The sequence below is a fragment of the Pectinophora gossypiella genome, chromosome 2 (assembly GCF_024362695.1).
Source record: "Pectinophora gossypiella chromosome 2, ilPecGoss1.1, whole genome shotgun sequence".
Taxonomy (NCBI): Eukaryota; Metazoa; Arthropoda; class Insecta; order Lepidoptera; family Gelechiidae; genus Pectinophora; species Pectinophora gossypiella.
The window spans coordinates 12416830-12435313 of NC_065405.1; the positions used below are offsets into that span (position 1 = coordinate 12416830).

The window sequence follows — 18484 nt, forward strand, 5'->3', positions numbered from 1 at the left end:
CTCGCCGTAGCGGGAATCACCGTTCGGGGAGTCGCTGTCATGTCAATGCAATATTTCGTCTAGAGTAGGTATGTACTAATTTATATTCGGACCTAAGGTTGCTTAGTTAAAAAAATATACTAAGTAAAGTAAAATACAAAATATATGATAAACCGAACAAAACTTAGTCATAAAACAAATTGTCAAGTTAGGTATTTTTAGGTTTTAAAAGATTTATTATTATTTGTATGTCGTTTCTATATCTCGGGGCTGTGGAGTCCCGGACTTTTGGAAGGCGTGCGTGGGGCCGAAGCCAACACGTAGAGGCCCCTTAAGACAATTTAATCTAAATGATTATTTATTTAAATCAGATTACAATATCCATAAAATGATAGTGGTGTAAGTGGTAGGGTTGTACGCGTGCATACCGCGATCAGATCCGGGATGTTTTAAAGAAAGCCCAGGTCAAGAGTACTACTCTAAACCGGCGAGCATACGTGAAGTTTTTAATAAGAATGGAAGAAGCGAAAGCGGTGTGTCAAGATCGTAGTAAGTGGAATTCCGTGGTCTCTGCCTACCCCAATGGGAAATAGGCGTGATCTTATATATGTGTGTAAATTATGTATCTAGATCTGCACAAGCCCCTTATAAACGGCTCAATGAAACTTTATCGTTATAATTCGCCTACTAGCCCAGTAGATCTAAAGTTATTGGTGCTTGAACTTTAGAAACCGATATGACAGCACATTATCTTAAAAGCAGGCCTTTTGAATATTACCATAGTTGGTAAACCCATAAAGTAAAGCTCGGTCGCATCGCTTAAGAGCCCTATCCAGCTCGAGGCGTTTCAAACAGCTGATTTACCGCCTCTGCTCCTATAGAACGGTCCTATTCAAACGGTTAACATTTAAAACAATGGTTACATGTCCCACGAAATGTTAAATATTTCACACTATATTACTCAGAGCACATAGAGTCTGTTGGAAATTACTGTTACTACGAGCCATAGGTGAGATGTTACACGAAATATCAAGGACCAAAAGGGAATAAGTAACGAGATGAGAATAGCCAAAGTCGAATCCAAAGGTGAATTTGGGTGATAGATGAACTATCAGAATGAAGAAGGGTGTTGTTATAGAGTCTATAATCGAACGAACCACGTGACACAATTCAAACGAAGATAAAGACAAGGTCCAAAAAATTTATGAATACCTAAGTTTTCTCGTCTGTTCGTCGGCGACAAAATTCCTGTAAGTGAATGATGTCGAATGTCTCCTGTAAGTGAATGATGAAAGTGTTCGAATCCCGGTGGAGACATATCACAAAAATCACTTTGTGATCCCTAGTTTGGTTAGGACATTACAGGCTGATCACCTGATTCTCCGAAAGTAAGATGACCCGTGCTTCGTATAACACGTTATGCTGTTGGTCCCGGTTACTACTTACTGATATAAGTATGCAGTCATGTCAGGGGCCTTTGGCGGCTCAATAATAACCCTGACAACCTGAAGTTGGTAGTCCACCTCACAACCCACACGATAAGTAGAAGAAGAGTGATCTGATTTTACAAATGAAACAGTGCTACAAAACACAGGTCATTAATCGTAAACATTCGTCAATTAACCGATTAATATTTGCAAAAATAGCAATTATCGCACGAAATGTTAAATATTGATTCACACCAAGAGTTACGTAAATAATGTCAACATAAATGCGCTGGAAATGTTATAATACACATTCACAGTCACGGATTTACAATCATGCAGGCAATGTCACGGTGGTTTAAGATATCGTGTTTGTTTTATGAGGTTAGCAACAAGCTTGTAATATTGTTGGTTTCATGGGATTTGTTAATCTTGAGATAGCGTGGAACGAAAGAACGAATGTGTCTTTCCACACCGAAGATGGCGCTTTATAACTCTTGTTATTGCGTTTACAGATTAACTTGCCGTATATAAAGATGTCCTACAAATAAAATGTAGGTATCATCACACATGTCTGTAGGTAAGTCTACTTGTATTTCTAACCACTGCTTATCGTCGAAATATTTAAATAAAAAACAAGTCTTCAGTTTAGGTACTAATTAAACTATCAAAACAGTTATACTGATAACAAGCAAAACAAATAAAAAACTTTATCTGAGTAAGTAACTATAAGAAATTTCAAGAAGAAAAACATGCGTAAATATGTGGTGTACGTTTACCACTCACCCGCTAAGTATATCGTGTGTAGGTGGCTAACCTAGAGATAAATATATCTCTTTTTGTTTACTTACCTAAAATAAGTATTGCAAGCTTTTCGTTGAAATAAATCGTACAGTAAGAAAACCTTCAAGTGCATATTATGAAGTATTCAAAAGCACGTGTTAAATCGTGCAGAACGGCGATAAGTTTTGTTTCTTCGCTCGCGCTGGATACCTACAAAGCGGCAAATTGGAATGCGAAGAATTTTGAACTTTATCCTTACTGATACCCCGAAATAAACATGTTTTTACAATGATGAAAATAATTGATGACTTGTGTTTTTTAAATAAGGAACGATACAGAGTAGTATCTATGGGACCTGGTTAATAAGCTGGTGAAGTAAATGAAGCTCGCTCATCCAGTGCGGCGATGTTTTTTTATTTTTTTTGACGTGACTTATTGTAGATTTGCCGCAAATGGTAGATCTGAGGGTGCCCAGTTGGGCGCTACCTTGGATCAGCGCGTCGTCTGAGAGGAAAATATTTGAAAAAAAAATTATCGACTCTAGCGGGTCGATAGCGATAAGCGCTAAATGAGGGAAAACGTCGACCACGCCGGCAGGGTCGGTATCTGGCTTCTGAAGTGTTTGTTGTCGCCAGCTGATTGGCCGCCTCTATTGCTAGAGTAATCGGGTCGTCGGGAACCCAGTGCGAAGAGTATCCCTTCTATAAGTACTAAGTATTATTGTTTATTTTACGTCCTTAGTCATCTCTTCATACGATTAATTACGCAATATTATTATCATATTATATCTATAATCATAATCACGTTGTAGACAGACGCAACTTATGCGCGTATTCCTTAACGTGACGCGCGAATGACAACTTTTGAACATAAAACTACGATCCACCCTAATCCCTCACATAAAGTCTTAGGACTTCAGGGTGGATCATAGCTTAAGTATATATAACTTAAACAGCCTATCCCGCTGCTGGGCACATGCCTCCACTCGATCAACGAGAGGGGGTATGGAGCTCCGTCACACTGCTCTACTGCGGGTTCGATTCCCGATGGAGACATTGTCGAAATTACTTCGTGAGACTGTCGTTTGTTTTGCAAGGACATTGCACGCATGAATCACCTGATTGTCCGAAAAAGTAAGATGATTCCGTGCTTCGGGGACATTAAGCCGTTCGTCTCGGCTATTAGCCGAAAAAAACCTCCATAGCTTTTTATTGAAGCATAATTAAGTGGCTACTTCAAATAGTGAGAGTACATGTCGTGAGTCGTCACACATGTCACAGTGACAGATATCGTCGGGTGACAAGCAATATGGCCGCCGAGGGCTATCTCGCAGATAACCCGCGCGGGAGGCCGGGTCGACTCACCCACCATCGCACTCCGGCACTACGTCTTATTATTATTATTCAGTAATTAGTATGTAATAGTTACAATTAAAAAATCGAATATTACTTATAAACTACTTTTATTATAGTTTGAAACGAAAAAGATCTCGTTGATAACGGAAAATAAATGTTAAGGTATTTTTTGGTTTGATTTAGTTATTCTGTTTGCATTACCGCAGTAGCACACGCATCTGATTTGCAAAATAGATTGCAGCATGTTTAAAAATCAACTCTCTCTTATCTCGAAAAGGACTTAGTAATAAGATTTACAACAATCGATAAATGTACAGATACGCATCTTTACTTCATTGCATCATTAAGAGAACGTACGATTCCTCCGCTTTCTATTAATAACTGGTACTAAATAACACTTCTATCTGTGAAATAAAAATAAAACCGACACGGGTGGCGCTGCAATCGCTTAATTAAGTGCGTAATTAGCGGCGATAAGATTTATGTAATAAAGTCTAGAGGTATCGAAAGACGATAAGCAATCGCGAAGATTCGTTAACTTTATTTTTTACCTAATTTTATTGTTGGCACATTATATTAGCAATGTTTTCTGTTTATATATGGAATTTATTTAATTAAGTATAAATAGGTATTTTACTTGTTTACTGAGAATTTTTAGTTATTTAGGTACGTATAATCGTGTAGTTACTACGAAAAGCTTGTTTATACATTGGCAAAACAACAAAGCAATTTATACTTAGGTAATAGTAATTTTATAATTAGGGTAGTAGTTAAACTTCGTGTAATTGAGATGTATTAATTCATCCACGATTAATAGAAAAAGTGGCTAAACTAGTTAGTTCACTGGTGTGACGTGTATGGTTAAGCTCTGAACACAAGAAGCACAACTTTTTAAAAAGTCACCCACAACCTTTGGCGTAGGATTACATATGTTCATCATGTTCATCATTATGGATATAACAAAAATGGTTGTGAGAGTGAAAAACATAAGGTTTAATGGACTGTATGTCACGCTGGGCGGAATATTTAATACCAGCTGTAGTTAAGGAACAAATAATTTTTTTATAAAGATAAAAGCACAGTAGGTACCAGTTCTATGGTACCTATACGTTTGACGAATAGATAGATAGATAGATAGAATCTTTATTTCGGTTTAAGACGTTACATAAAAAAATATATATAATAGTTGAAATGTTGAGCTCAGGGGGGTTATAATAGGGCCATATAAGCAATTCATCTAAAAAGCAATATTGTTATCTGACATGTGTTGACATTCTTCTCCTATCGTGTGGGTTGTGAGGAGGAATACCAACCTCAGCAACCTTGGTGTCAGGGTTATTATTGAGCCGCATAGGCCCCACACATTGACAACCCCCGGTTGACATTTTGCACTTACTTTAATTTTATAAGCGCAAATGTCAAATTGTAATATTGCTTTTTTAAATGAATTGCTTCAATGTGGCCATTTTAACACGTCATTTATTATAACCAATTTACCTTATGACTATTTAAAGTATGCATCTATGTATACCAAGCTTAGACGAAGAAAGTTTCAGGTTGTGATGTGACAAGTTGATCTCCTGTCATTGTGGGGATAGAAAAGGGCTAGACGGACAGTCGAAAGTGACAAGCGCAATTTGATTAACAAGATTTAAGTCAAGATTATGTCAGTAGCAAGCAACAGATGTCTGCGAAACGCTTGTACTTACATGTTTGTTTTAAATTTACATGTGTCATAGGCATTGGAGTTTAAGATTTCATCTTTTGTGGAAGGATTTGTAAATAGGTGGTATCCAGTCAGAAGGGGTGAGATTTTTTAATGTTATTTTTATACCTAACCTAATACCTAATATACACGTTAAGCCGTTGGTCTCGGACTACTAGCCCTAACGCCTCCACCAACCCACAGTAGAACAGCGTGGTGGAGTATGCTCCATATCCCCGTCGGATTATTATGGGGAGGCCCGTGCCCAGCAGTGGGACGTATACAGGCTATTTATGTTATGTATGTATGTATGTAATTGTTTGTCCCTTTACAAAGACTGAGAAAGAATACCTTGCGGACGATTTATTCATTTACCAACGATCTATAAATGCAAAGTAAGTAAATAGGTAAATCAAGTATCTATTGAATTAGATGTAACTATTCTCATAAACACTTATTCTATATGGCAACATTTTGTCTATTCACTCTGTGATTCGATTGACATCTGTCATCCGCTCTCTTTCTACTTTCCGGTTAACATGTTTGTCTGGTGAACGTTAATACTGTAACGAATCCAAATTTATATTAGTTATTAATAATTAATCTGAAACTGTAATCTGCAAATATTATTTATTGTGAACGTATTGTTGTGCCTCTGATCATATTTAAGTAACACAAAGATTGTTAATAAGTCGCTGTCACACGAACCTCGTTGTTTTAATAGTATCTAGGTATGTGAACTCTACATATCCCTAGCGACTGATTTCGCTCGAAGGCAACCCATATGGACAATACAGCTCCATAATATAAATTAAAAAATATCCTCTTTTTGTTTTCCTTTCCCTTTCTCTCTGTGTGGCAGGATTTCGCAATACAATACAGTCGGTTGTCCCATTAAATAAATAAGAACAAGTCCCGCCCGCCAGGTGGCGCGCTCGCCCTACCTGCGCACACGCAACCGTCTGTTTACGACGACATTCTGATATAAAATACACGCTCAACGCATTCATACAAGCCCTTTGACTTTCAAGACACATTTGTCGTCTGTATGATTGTAATGGGTACGAGAATGTGTCTTATTTATAGCTCTATAGTATGTTGGCTAGATGGACTTAGATACTGGCACTGCGTTGTTCTGTGGTCAGTATTTATATAAACGATAAGGCCGGGTTTCCACTGACGCGGAGATGGGCGGAGAAGAGCGGAGATGTGCGGGTTCGACCAATCACAGCGTTCGAGAGAGCGAAAAATGAAGACGCTCTGTCACTCTCTCCCTCACGGCGATTGGTCGATTCCTGCACATCTCCGCTCATCTCTGCACAGCTCCGCGTCAATGGAAACGCAGCCTAATACTACGTACGGAACGATAACTCTCCGCCCCGCACCAATCCGCATCGGTCGCTGACCTCACCACCTCTTGGTCTTACTTTAATCATAAATGGCCGTAAGCCGCTAAGGAGTAAGGGGGAGAGCGCGCGGATTGTGTCTCGCTCCCATATATGTACTATACTTACGCATTTGGCGGCACAAATGTTAAGAATGAGGTTTTTGTTAATTTTACATGTCGTTGCCTGTTCTAGAAGTGGATGGCGGGTGACGGCTGTGTGTTGGGTACCAACAATAACAGCACAGAAGAACACACACACACATACACTTGCATATCTTGAAGGTTCCTGTCAGTTTTTCCTTTATTTAATTTTTTCGTTTATTTCTGTTTTTTAATATATTTTTTAGATTATATAATTATACATTTCTCTAATATTTGTAGCTACTTAGTAACGCATTAGAATATATTAGCTAATTACTAAGGGTTGGGGCCTGGTGACCTGTAGTACAAGGGAAATCCTTTTACAAGCACCAGCTCCCTTGAAATACACTTGTATTGTATCACAATGTTAGCGTACTAAGAAATTTTTTGTTTTGTGTTTTTAGTGGAGAAATATACCTTTTGTAGGTACTACAGTGTGCGGACTCCGGGGTCTAGTATTATGTAGGGGCAGTTACTCTGGTTTTTTTTTTTTGACGTGACTTATTGTAGATTTTCCGCAGATGGCATTAACTACTTTGCCGGACAAATGGGGAGCGCTGAAGGCTCTCACCCGGTACAACGTTTAAGACAACAGCCCTGAAGGTGAGGAAGGTGTGGTGAAGGTAAGAGGAAACATATTTGAAAGAATTAATCGAAATGTTTGCAACTTTGCTAACGCCCCGAAATAGTTGCGCGTCGTGTTATCGGTGACGTGGGCCTCTGCCTATTCCGATAGACATACGGGCATGATTTAATGTTATGTAGATATAGGTATTAACATTACTTACAATTAAAAAGTAATCTCGGATGTCCTTATCTATTCAAAATCCGGATCCATTACGCTATCACAGCTGTAATAATTAGGGCTAAGCCTGCTCCAAACATGATAACGTGACACCCGCAGGCACAATGTACACATTACATACATACAACACATACATATTTGCATAAAAACAATAGATAAGAGCGTCTCATGTAAATGGGACGAATGATAACATACACGTGATTGGTCTGAAGCAAATAAGCGTACGCGCCGACAATCAAATATATTACTATATTACTACGTAACATATTTAGGTACATACATACATAAACTCACGCCTATTTCCCACAGGGGTAAGCAGAATCTATGGAATTCCATTTGCTTCGATCCTGACACACTTCTCTTGCTTCCTCCACATTCATCAATCGTTTCATACACGCACGCCGGTTCAGAGTAGATCGTACTGAACCTTTTCTAAGGTTCAGACATCTCCAATTTGGTCAATGTACGTTCTTCTAAGTCTTCTTCTGACAGCCCTACCACTCTACCACCAACCTTCGCGTTATATACTGCTTTCGTAATCCTATTATCCTTCAACCGCTCTACACATATCACATATGTACATATTTATTTAGGTAAAGCAAAAAATATAAAGCATGTTAACAGCGGGCCCTGCACTAGGGATTCTCTGTATAGCAGTAGCTTACGATAGACTTTAACTTAAAGATTAAGTACATAAACAAAGTCCATTAGAGACTCAGTCATAGTCACTTAGTTATACAATAATAGGTAGCTAATATCAGGTACATAATAACGAGTTATTATTTATTTATTTATGTTTATTTCCTGTCGGAAAATTCATGAACCTTGTAGTGCCTTTTTAATTATTTTTAGCTCCATGCTTTTGCGACGGAAAATTCCACTTGATATCAACTCAGAATCATGGTCTGAATCGTCCCTCAAAATTTTTGTTACGATGTCACTAACATGTACGAATATAATTTATCATACTTTATAGTATGCAATAACTAGCAGGTAAACAAATACGCATAGGAACGGCAAATAAATATTTATTTATTCCTATTTAGAATGACCATTTACTAATTACACAAATACTTATCTACTTTGTCTACCAGTTTATAGAAATACAAACTGCAGTGGAGCGACATTATTTCAAAATTTATATTTGTCAATAGTCCACTGAGGTCCTGTGGTTCACCGGCCTGTTTCTCAAACGGGGAGCGCTGGTTCTAACCCCGAGTACCGGACTTGCATCAATGACACAGTTGGCAATCTACAATAAGTCACGTCAAAACATAAATAAATAAATAAAATAATGTGGCAACGCCTGGTATGGCTGAAAAGTCCAATAGGAGAGCGGTATTAGCACCCGCAAGACTGGCATCTCAGCTGAGGGTCGTTAGAGGGTGTGGATAGTGAAGCGACCCTCTCATTATTATTATGACCTAAGTAATTAGCTAGTGCTTTTCGCGTTATATTTATATTTATGTTTCTGTCTAAATTTTAATTTTAATTGTTTTGTTGTTTTGGTAAAATTTTCTCGCGGCGTCCAGTGTAGCGACTCAGTTGGTGACTGAAAAGCAGCAGCAATGCTGAGGCTCCTCCTTTTCGGCCACAACTGATTGTAGTAAAAATACAGAAGAACAGTATGTCGATTCTGTAGATCTCGAACAATAACTCGCTTATCACTTCGACGCTCACTTACACTTCGCATTCGATCTCACCTGACCTTGATTTCGTATTCTGTAAACATCACTAGCTCACTTGCGAAGTGAAGTGAGCTTCGATATATCTTTCGAGTAACTAGTGATTGGCGCTTAATGAGAAGATACCAATCGGTAATAACCGATTTATTGTTTTTAGCTAAAATAATGAAATTCTGCCAAAGAACTATAATTTGGATGATTTTATTCACGTTTCTGTACTCGAATTTAAATTACTCAAGCCTTAATAAGTTAAATTATAATGTTTTTAATCATAAACTTAATTCTTTTGGATGAATGAGCATTGAGTCTATGCTTACATTTTTATAACTCAAAGCTAAAAAAAAGTTTTGTACGAATGTTTGAAAACAAAGTTGAGGAATTTCAAGTGCATTTATATGTTTTTAAGTGGTTTGGTGCATAGATTGTGGTGTTTTGGCTGCGTGTGGACATATTTTGAAACGGGATAATGAAGTAAGTTTATTCTTTTACTTAAAATTAATCTCTTACTGACTGGAATTATTTTGTTTTGTAACAAAAACAAAAATCTTTTCAGTGTAAGCGAGCGCTCATCCCATCTGTCCTTTGCCCTAATAGAAGCAATGATTGACTTCCTGGAGAGAAACCCAGATCTGGCAAAGGGTTTTTCAAAAACTCAATATGCCAGAGAGTGGAGCACTAGGAAGTTTAGTCATAGCGGCTCAATAATATGGGTGGGACGATTAAAACATACAAGCAGTGGACCAAAGTGAGTATGTTAATATTAATATTTCTTGTCCGGAATACTGTTCTTGAAGCATTTCAAATGTAAAAAAAATTGAATTTCAACGTAGCTTGTTTATTGAGTTTGTCAATCTCTGCAATTTATTCATTAACAATGTACCTACTAACGCATTCTAAACACTTTAAACTTATATATTATCTGTCTGAGTAAAAACGTGCCGTTAAAAAAGTAGCAGCACAGGCTGCAGCTAGACGTAGGACTGGTGGTGGGGTGGAGGATGTAGCTGAACTTGCATTGGAGGAACGGATAGTGGCTTTGTATAGGGGTTCAGGGTTTGGTACTGGAGATGCCCACTGGGAATCCAGCTATTTTTAGTCAGAGTTTTATTAAATTAGCTGTGTTCGTCGTTATTATACTAAAATAATAATAATAAAGTACATGATTTTATTTTCAGCAATCAGACCCAATACAATTGGTTCCCCAGCCTCACTCTTTAATACAAAGCAGTGGACATTCAGAAGTACGTATTTCAGTTTATTTGATCTAATGTTATTTTGACTACATTTATGTGCTGAAATAAACTACTATTACTCTTACAGATTTCAGTGAGTTGAAGAGCAGCAGTTAGAAATTCAGCGGCCCAATGCATCGGTCAAGGCGACCATGATGAAGCGCAGCATTGAGAGAGACGGAATTGCCGCTAACGCTGTGGCGGCAGTGGAGGAAGGATTAAATGCGCTAGCAGAAGCTATTAGGTTGAACTGGGGTCAAATAAATAAGTATTTAAATTGTAATTTTATATTTTCAAGTTTTAAAGTAGATTATTATACGTTATATTATTATTATTCGTTGTTTCTTTTCTGGTTTTGCTTATATTACAATCTTTTTTTTTTCAATGTTCTTAGTACTAAATATAAATAATAATAAAAAACCGTTATTTATTCATAAAATACAATTTTGAAGTTAATAGCAGACCCTAAAGTAATAATAGCCTATTATATACAATTGTATTGTATAACATTACACAAAGTAGGTAATTCTGTATGATAACAACACACTCACCTATACCTCTAAATTACCTGTTATTCCTTAGTATGTACTATAACTAGATCTACATAGATAATTAAAATATTTAGTCCTAAGGTTCTGTTACTCTTCTCACACTGAGGTGGAGTTAACGTCGACGCGATCACCACAATCTATTCACAAGATCTTTGACTTTTTTTTCTTTGTCCTTTGAGGCCTTTGCGACCGTCCAACATTTAAATTATCATGATTTGGCACGTTGCCTTCTCTGTGTCTCGGCTGCCACCTGAGCTTCCTCTAGGTTTTCATCTTCAGTCAAATTAACTACCTCCATTCCAGCCCGGTTGAACACGTTATGCAGAATACAACATGCATTTCAACTTTATCAGGATGATAGTCTAGGACCCTGTGTACTAACAAACACCTGAAGCGTCTTCAACAAACCATTTGGCGTTTTACGGAGTTGCGCAAGCATGTTATAATATGTTTCAGGAGTATTGTCTGGGGCATTATTTATAGGTGTCATAAGGTTAGCCCGCTCAGCATATCCAGAACCACCTGAAATATATGAAGAATACAACTTTATTACTAAATATTTAAACCAATTGTTAGTAAGGAATTCCTTACTAATAAAACTGAAACGTAAGTTTGTTGCTGCTTTTACAGAATTATACAGTAAACCACGAGAAATGTTGCATTTAGATAGCTGATGAATGGTCTAGAAAAGAATTTCAGTTAGATACTCTGTATCCTATTAAATAAATCTAAAAACTTTTTTAATAGATTTGTTAAGGGCCAACTTATAATTATTTTTATCACTTTTATAAATATATTATATCTTTACTAAAGAAAAACAATTTCTTCACCAGCATTTGTCAAAGCCTCTAAGTGATCTCTTACATCTTCATTAAAAATAAAACTGTCATCTGTAATCTAAAAAATAGGTACTTAATCTAAGATTAGGGAGATGATCATCAAATAATAATTTGAGAACCTCTAAGATGTTTGATCAAGCGGGACAAGAGATTCTAATTCACTTACCAATTGCACATGATATTTTTTCAATTGCACATCCTAGCATGATAATTCTTACGACAGAAGAAGCGCTCTTCATGCTCAGCCGGTCTTTTTAAGTTACGAGAGTGCCATCAATGCTGCCAATGTCATCTTGAAATTGTCAATTTTTCATGAAACCTGTAATTCAATACAAGAAAGTAGATAGTGGGTACTCGTATTAGGGTTTCAACGCATGTTTTATCACAAAAATCTTCAAATATAAATCTCCTCTTTAATATTTGTCTTTCTTGTATATTTTGGGGAAACCTTATATACTTTTTCATCATGTTCGGATTGTTGAGTACCTTAACCACTTTGTTTATGCAGCAGGATGCAGATGTTTGGGACAAATAGGTCCGAACATTTTCTTTTATAATGTTTAGTAGCTGCCACTAGCCAAAAATGACAAGGTACACAATATGTGTGGAATAGTATGCTATCAATCTATTTTAACAAAATAACGATAATTTATTTGATAGGTAGGAGGTATTAGATAGATAGGTAATTTTCTCACCTTAATACGAGTTGTAAGTCCTTTTCTTCGACGTTTGGTACTTTTTTATTATAGGGAGCAACTCAAGCTCGAGTTGGTCGATTAATTGCTTCGAAAGACTATATACGCTGACATAGTTATCATCTCGGGTCAATAGAGACAGACTACGAATTTCATAGGCTTGTCGACGCAACTCAAAATTGTCCAAAGTATGAGCTTCCTCTAATAAACACTTTAATAATAAAAACATTTGAGCGATTTTCAACAGAAGAAACATGTACACTAGCACCAGATAAAATACTACACTAAAGTTTTTTAAACATTAATCTATTAAATTACCTTAATTGAAACTTATTGAGTCTTATTAGACACGATATCACCAGCAAATAACTAATTTCACTCGACGAACATCAACTTTTTATTTGACAGATCAAATCGAGTTCGTAAGTGAAGTGAATAGCGAAGTGAACGGGGAATCACCCTTACAGAATGCGGATACATCTGTCATCTCATACTAAAAACGTCAAAATCTCGCATCAACTTTAGTTCGACTCGCCGCCGTACTCGCAACTGTGTCGCTAGTGTGCATTCAACTTAAGTACATGTCTTACAGAATGCCAAAACAAAAACTCACCGCGGATTCAGATGCGAGTTTCAAAAATTACCTTACAGAATTGCACTGCAGTAATCACACTTATTTATTCTGGTATCAAGAAAATAACACTTAACTTGGTAAACACGTCCGATGTCGACAAGGTCCCCAACGCAAGAGAGCGTGTACCAATCCGTCCGATTTGACAACACCATTCTTGTGTTGGCATTTATAGAAAAATGTCTTATAACTGTCAACGAACTATTCAGCCTAACATGATAATGTGTTACATGTAATTAGGTTTAAGCAATTTAGTAAAATATTTGTGGTTGAATAAACTTCTTTTATTTATTTATTTATATTTTATCATGCCGCGTATAATTAAAAATCAATATCATCGAAGCTTTTTCTATGAGAAAACTGATCAACGCTTTGATAATTGTTCCCTTCTTTGTTACACTGACCTTTTCTACGATTAAACCACGAAATTCGTGAATGCAAAAATACGAAGCACTTCTCTTTGGCATTTACTTTATTGTGTGCGTTGATTCAATTTTGAAATCAGATTCATTTGTTATGAGTTCCTTTGGCAACATCAAAGTTATACAGGGTGGCCCAGAAGTTCACGTTCAAAATGAAAAATTAGATAGAGGGGCTCATTAGCTACCAGAAACACCCCCATGTATGTTCAGCAATCATTTACGGTTTAGGAGATATGACCCATTTTGTACCTTTTTCTGGATTGCTACCTTACTTCAGAAATCATCATTTTGTCGCTATTCCTTTCTTAATAATTATTTAATTTTACTTCACAACTATGCCTAAGTACCGCTCAATCAAAGATAAATCAAAGTCAAATCAAAGATAAAAAAAAAGTTATCGGAAGTCAAAGTGAGAATTCGACCAAAATTGTTACAGTTGTTAAAACTTCGCCGTAGAATAATAAACACATGAGATTGTCATGGACCCTGAAAGTATTTCTAAAAACTGCTCCATTTAATAGGCTTTTAGAAACATCCAAAAAAAGTATCCTTAATACGGGCAAAAAACTAAGTAATTAGTTAGACCTCAAATATTGCAAGACAAACAGATTTGAAGGAAAATTTGACATTCTCATACAATGTAGCTGCTTATTTCTAACGTTTATAAAGGTGCTCAAAGACACATTTTCAGTTAAAAGTAAATAAAAATCACGCTTATAATCGCTAACAGGGTAGACATAGCAACAATCCGAAGACAAAACTTGCAGTCACTTTTGGTATTCGTATTTTAATGAAGGTACATAGATTTCAAGGAAAAAGTTATCCCCAAACACTGTTGGTGATTCATACTATTGGATACTAAAATAAAATCTGTCTTTGAGCACCTTTAACATGGCAAATGACCGCCTTATCGCTTAAAGCGATTTCTTCCAGATAAGGCGAGGGAATATGTAAAAATTAAATGATTGCGGTTGCAAACTAAGTAGGTACGTACTAACAACTTACCAATAAATACATGCACAATAATAAATAAATACATAATATACATTTATAAATACATACATACAACAATAAATAATATACCTAGATAGTACACCCAAAATACCTAATAATAAGCAACTCAAGAGCCACAGGATATACCACAACACACTTCATTACGAAAACAGAACCATCTACAACTTTAAAAAGGAAAAAGTAAATTAAAAAGATTAGTTTTATACTTACTTACTCAATTAGTATATTTTTATAGACCACAACAATATGTAATATATATTCACGCCCGTAAACTCTATTAGGTTGAGCAGGATGAAAGTGGTGAAAGAAAACTTGCAGCTTTTGCAGTCACTTTTAATTAATATTGTTACGGAAGTGGGATTGGAAGGAAATTGGAAGGTAAGTAAGTAGTGATGCGATATTGTCAATTCGTCACAATATGTTGCTTTAATTACGATCCATTACAGTAATAACGAGAAGCTCGATGGGAGAAGCTCGATGGCGCCGCAGCGGTAAACGCGCTCGGTCTGCGATTATTGAAGTTTAGCAACTTTTGCAAAGGCCGGTCATAGGATACCTATCCTACCCACAAAAAAAAAGTTTTCATTTCGAGCACCTCCGTGCAACATTACATAGGTATTATATACTTAAATGTTACAATATTAAAATTAAATTCATAGTCAATTGGGCGTGCAACATTACATACTTATGTACGGGTGTGCAAATTAATAACCCTGGCAAACAATTGTCCTTTCCGTCCTTGACCAAACGGAATGTAAATACAATAAAATCCAAGACAATAATAGATGATTAAGTCAGAATTCTGTTTAAAATAAATACCTTGGTAAGCATATAGGTATTTGTATAAAGGCTTATACATATTTATCACGTGTACGTAATATATATCAACTTTCAATACTTGTATTCAACATACCCAACTACCAAATACGTAGGTATTACTTTTCATAAAATATGCATATGTTAGGTTATATTCTTAAATTAAATTGGCTCTTTCGTACGACTCCTAACGAAGCATTATTTCCTGAACGAATTCAATAAGTAAACATGATAGAGACGTAGAGGCGTGTCAGATGCATATTCATGAAGGTTAGATAAAGTGTCTGCGTGTTTCTGTACAGGAAGCTGCGCGGGCGACGTTGGATCCATTTCTATTTGCGGCATAAATTACATAAATAGACGCCGTGTGCCCGATAAACTATGAAGGAAGACATTCCTCGCCAAGGAAAGGAAAATAATCACTTGTATTTGCACACAACACAAAAACTACTTAAAATAAATTACCATATAAATCACAGTGCAAAAATAACAAAGGAACGGCGTTATGCTACATAAAATTGATTCTTAAAACCAAACAAATGTGCAATACTTAAAAAAAACATCACAAAAAGGGCACGTAATTCTCATATAGTGAACCCGAAAATACCGAAAGAACAAATGTCAGGGTCGGCACAAAGCATCCAATTGTTCCGCCGAGGGGAAGCCGGTTAAAAATAATATAAAGCAAACGAACCGCCGCTTGCGCAGCTATTTAACATTGAAAATGTAATGTACGGATCGTGACTCCGCCGTCTAAGCCATTGACAGCGAAGATTCTATAAAATCTTCATTAGCAAGCAAAAGTAACGATTGTTTTCTCAGACCACCGAAATAAGGAACTTTCTAGGCTACGTTCATCAAGAACAATATAGACGGTGCTGTCGAGAATTAACGTGATAATGATTGTGAATTCAATGTTTTCACGGATAACGACCGTTGTGTTTTTTGGCATTGCTTTAATAGGCAGCAAGGACGTACAGAATCTTAAATCGGTTATTCAATGCCTAACTATATGGTCGTAAGGCCCAAAGTCCTTTTAAAATCCAAATCCCATTGTTTAACTATTGTGTCTGGAAATCCGGGCCTTACGAGGATATGCAGGTATATCATTGACTGTACGTAAGTATAGCAGTCCTTTATAGGACTTCCTTTATAGGGTTATCCCTGAGGTTCAATGGATCTCACAACTCACACGAAAAAGAACAAGAAGAAGTTAAGAAGAAATTATGTGTACATTTTAAATTAAATGTACGTATGTAGGAAAGTGACAATACTATGGAAGGATAATGAATGGGAATTTGATTGTTTATGGTATGAAAGGAGGATGGTTAATGAATGGGACGTAAGAGAGTTTTTAAAAAGTAAGAGAGGCGAGTCGATGGTGTAATGATTTGGGTAAAATATAAGGAGTGTGTAAAATAAAGGGAGGAAAGACATTTAAAATATATCTCGTATTATTTCTATATCCGTGGTATAATAAAATCACGCCCGTAAGCCCTAATGGGGTGAGCACGTCCACACATAATCAAAGACAAATCGCAGCCACTATACAAAGTTCTAAGATATAGATATGATGAAGCGTATGATGACAAAGGATCAGCCTCTCGCCCGTAACAATTGTCCACCATTTTAGTAAAGACATAATTTGTCTGTCGTATTTTACAACATGTCCGCGAAAACTAATAGTTGAACATGTTCTAGGTATGTTTTATTCGTTCAGAATAGAATTCAAAGTTTACGCGAATTCTCATACCGCTCGAGTGTCCCTAAAATGTAATGTTAAGTAAGAAACACAACCTCTGACACCGCTGTGGTACTTAACCTACGCGTTTACGACAGTTCACGCACTCGGCCCATTGCAGTATAGGATATAAGATACTACTTACATCGTCGAAATGCAAGCCATAAAACCAGCTTCACCCAGGAAGACATTACTTATGTCAAATCATCAATCTCACACATATCATATTGTCCAAATAGCATTAACATTGTCACACTGATGCGGTCGTGACAAGACCAGCCTTCGGCCTAACTAGGCTAAATAAATTAGAATACAATAGACACCAATATACCTGACAAGTAATTAATATGTATATCGTATTATCTAGTATCGCTAACCCGATATCCATTTGCGAAAATTAGCGTGACCCAAATAAGGTATCTACTGTAGAAGGTTAATAGTTCAACTGCGAATAACATATTTGCATAAACTGCAAACGTAAATTTGTTACCTACTCATTAGTAAACAAATTGTCAACGTAAATACGAAGTATTATTTCGACCTCTGCCGATATGACCTGGAAATCCAAATTTCATACTTATTGAACCTGAAGATTTGACAGGTCCGGTTTTTTACAGAAGCGACTGCATGTTATAATACTAACATTAAGTATTTATGTATACATTTTTGTGATAATATTTTTGTTTATGTACACCTAAATATTATTTCTGCTGGCAGGTTTGTGCCCTATTTCTTCATCCAAGCAAGTACGTAGTGATTGACATCCGAAACAAATGTACAATAAGCCAAAAAAGTGTCTTATTTCAAAACCAAGACGAGGAAACCACTCCAATCATTTTCTGAAAAAGCTTCTATTCAAAACCATTATAGTTAATCTACCATTACATTGCTTTCGGTCTAGCCTAATGCGGCTGTTTCAAACATTTCGTAGAGCGAGTGATGAGTTCGCAACCGATATCGAAACACGATTTAGTAACGGTGCACCGAGCCGCCCATCACTCATTCTGATGGATACCATTATGTAACGTGACAAGTCTTCGCTGTCGGATTAGGAGACACCTCACCGACTTCAAAGCTCGGAACAGCGCAGTCAAGTTGAATCGCCTTCAAAACAGCGGATTTAATTGTCAAAGTCTCGCGTTCAAGTCGAGAGTAATTAATTTTAATTAATATGCGTATTTGGATATGACAGACGGCCTGACTAGAGGATGTTTGTGGATAAAGATGTAAAGAAAATGACTTTGGCCTACGCCAAATCAATGTCTACTCATTGATTTCT

At 36.6% G+C, this 18484-nt stretch overlaps 1 protein-coding gene and 2 long non-coding RNA genes across 3 annotated transcripts in view; 1 reads left to right on the forward strand and 2 right to left on the reverse strand.

Annotated features, from left to right (window-relative positions):
- Positions 1-18484, reverse strand: part of LOC126372849 (uncharacterized) — a 127077-nt gene that overhangs the window by 87917 nt on the left and 20676 nt on the right. The window lies entirely within an intron of this gene.
- LOC126373027 (uncharacterized) lies at positions 9412-10746 on the forward strand. The gene is made up of 4 exons (XR_007567276.1): positions 9412-9735; positions 9818-10009; positions 10440-10505; positions 10585-10746. It is a non-coding gene; the product is annotated as an uncharacterized LOC126373027 (long non-coding RNA).
- Positions 11862-13227, reverse strand: LOC126373021 (uncharacterized). The gene is made up of 3 exons (XR_007567274.1): positions 12582-13227; positions 12053-12205; positions 11862-11944 (listed from the first exon to the last, which is right to left on the reverse strand). It is a non-coding gene; the product is annotated as an uncharacterized LOC126373021 (long non-coding RNA).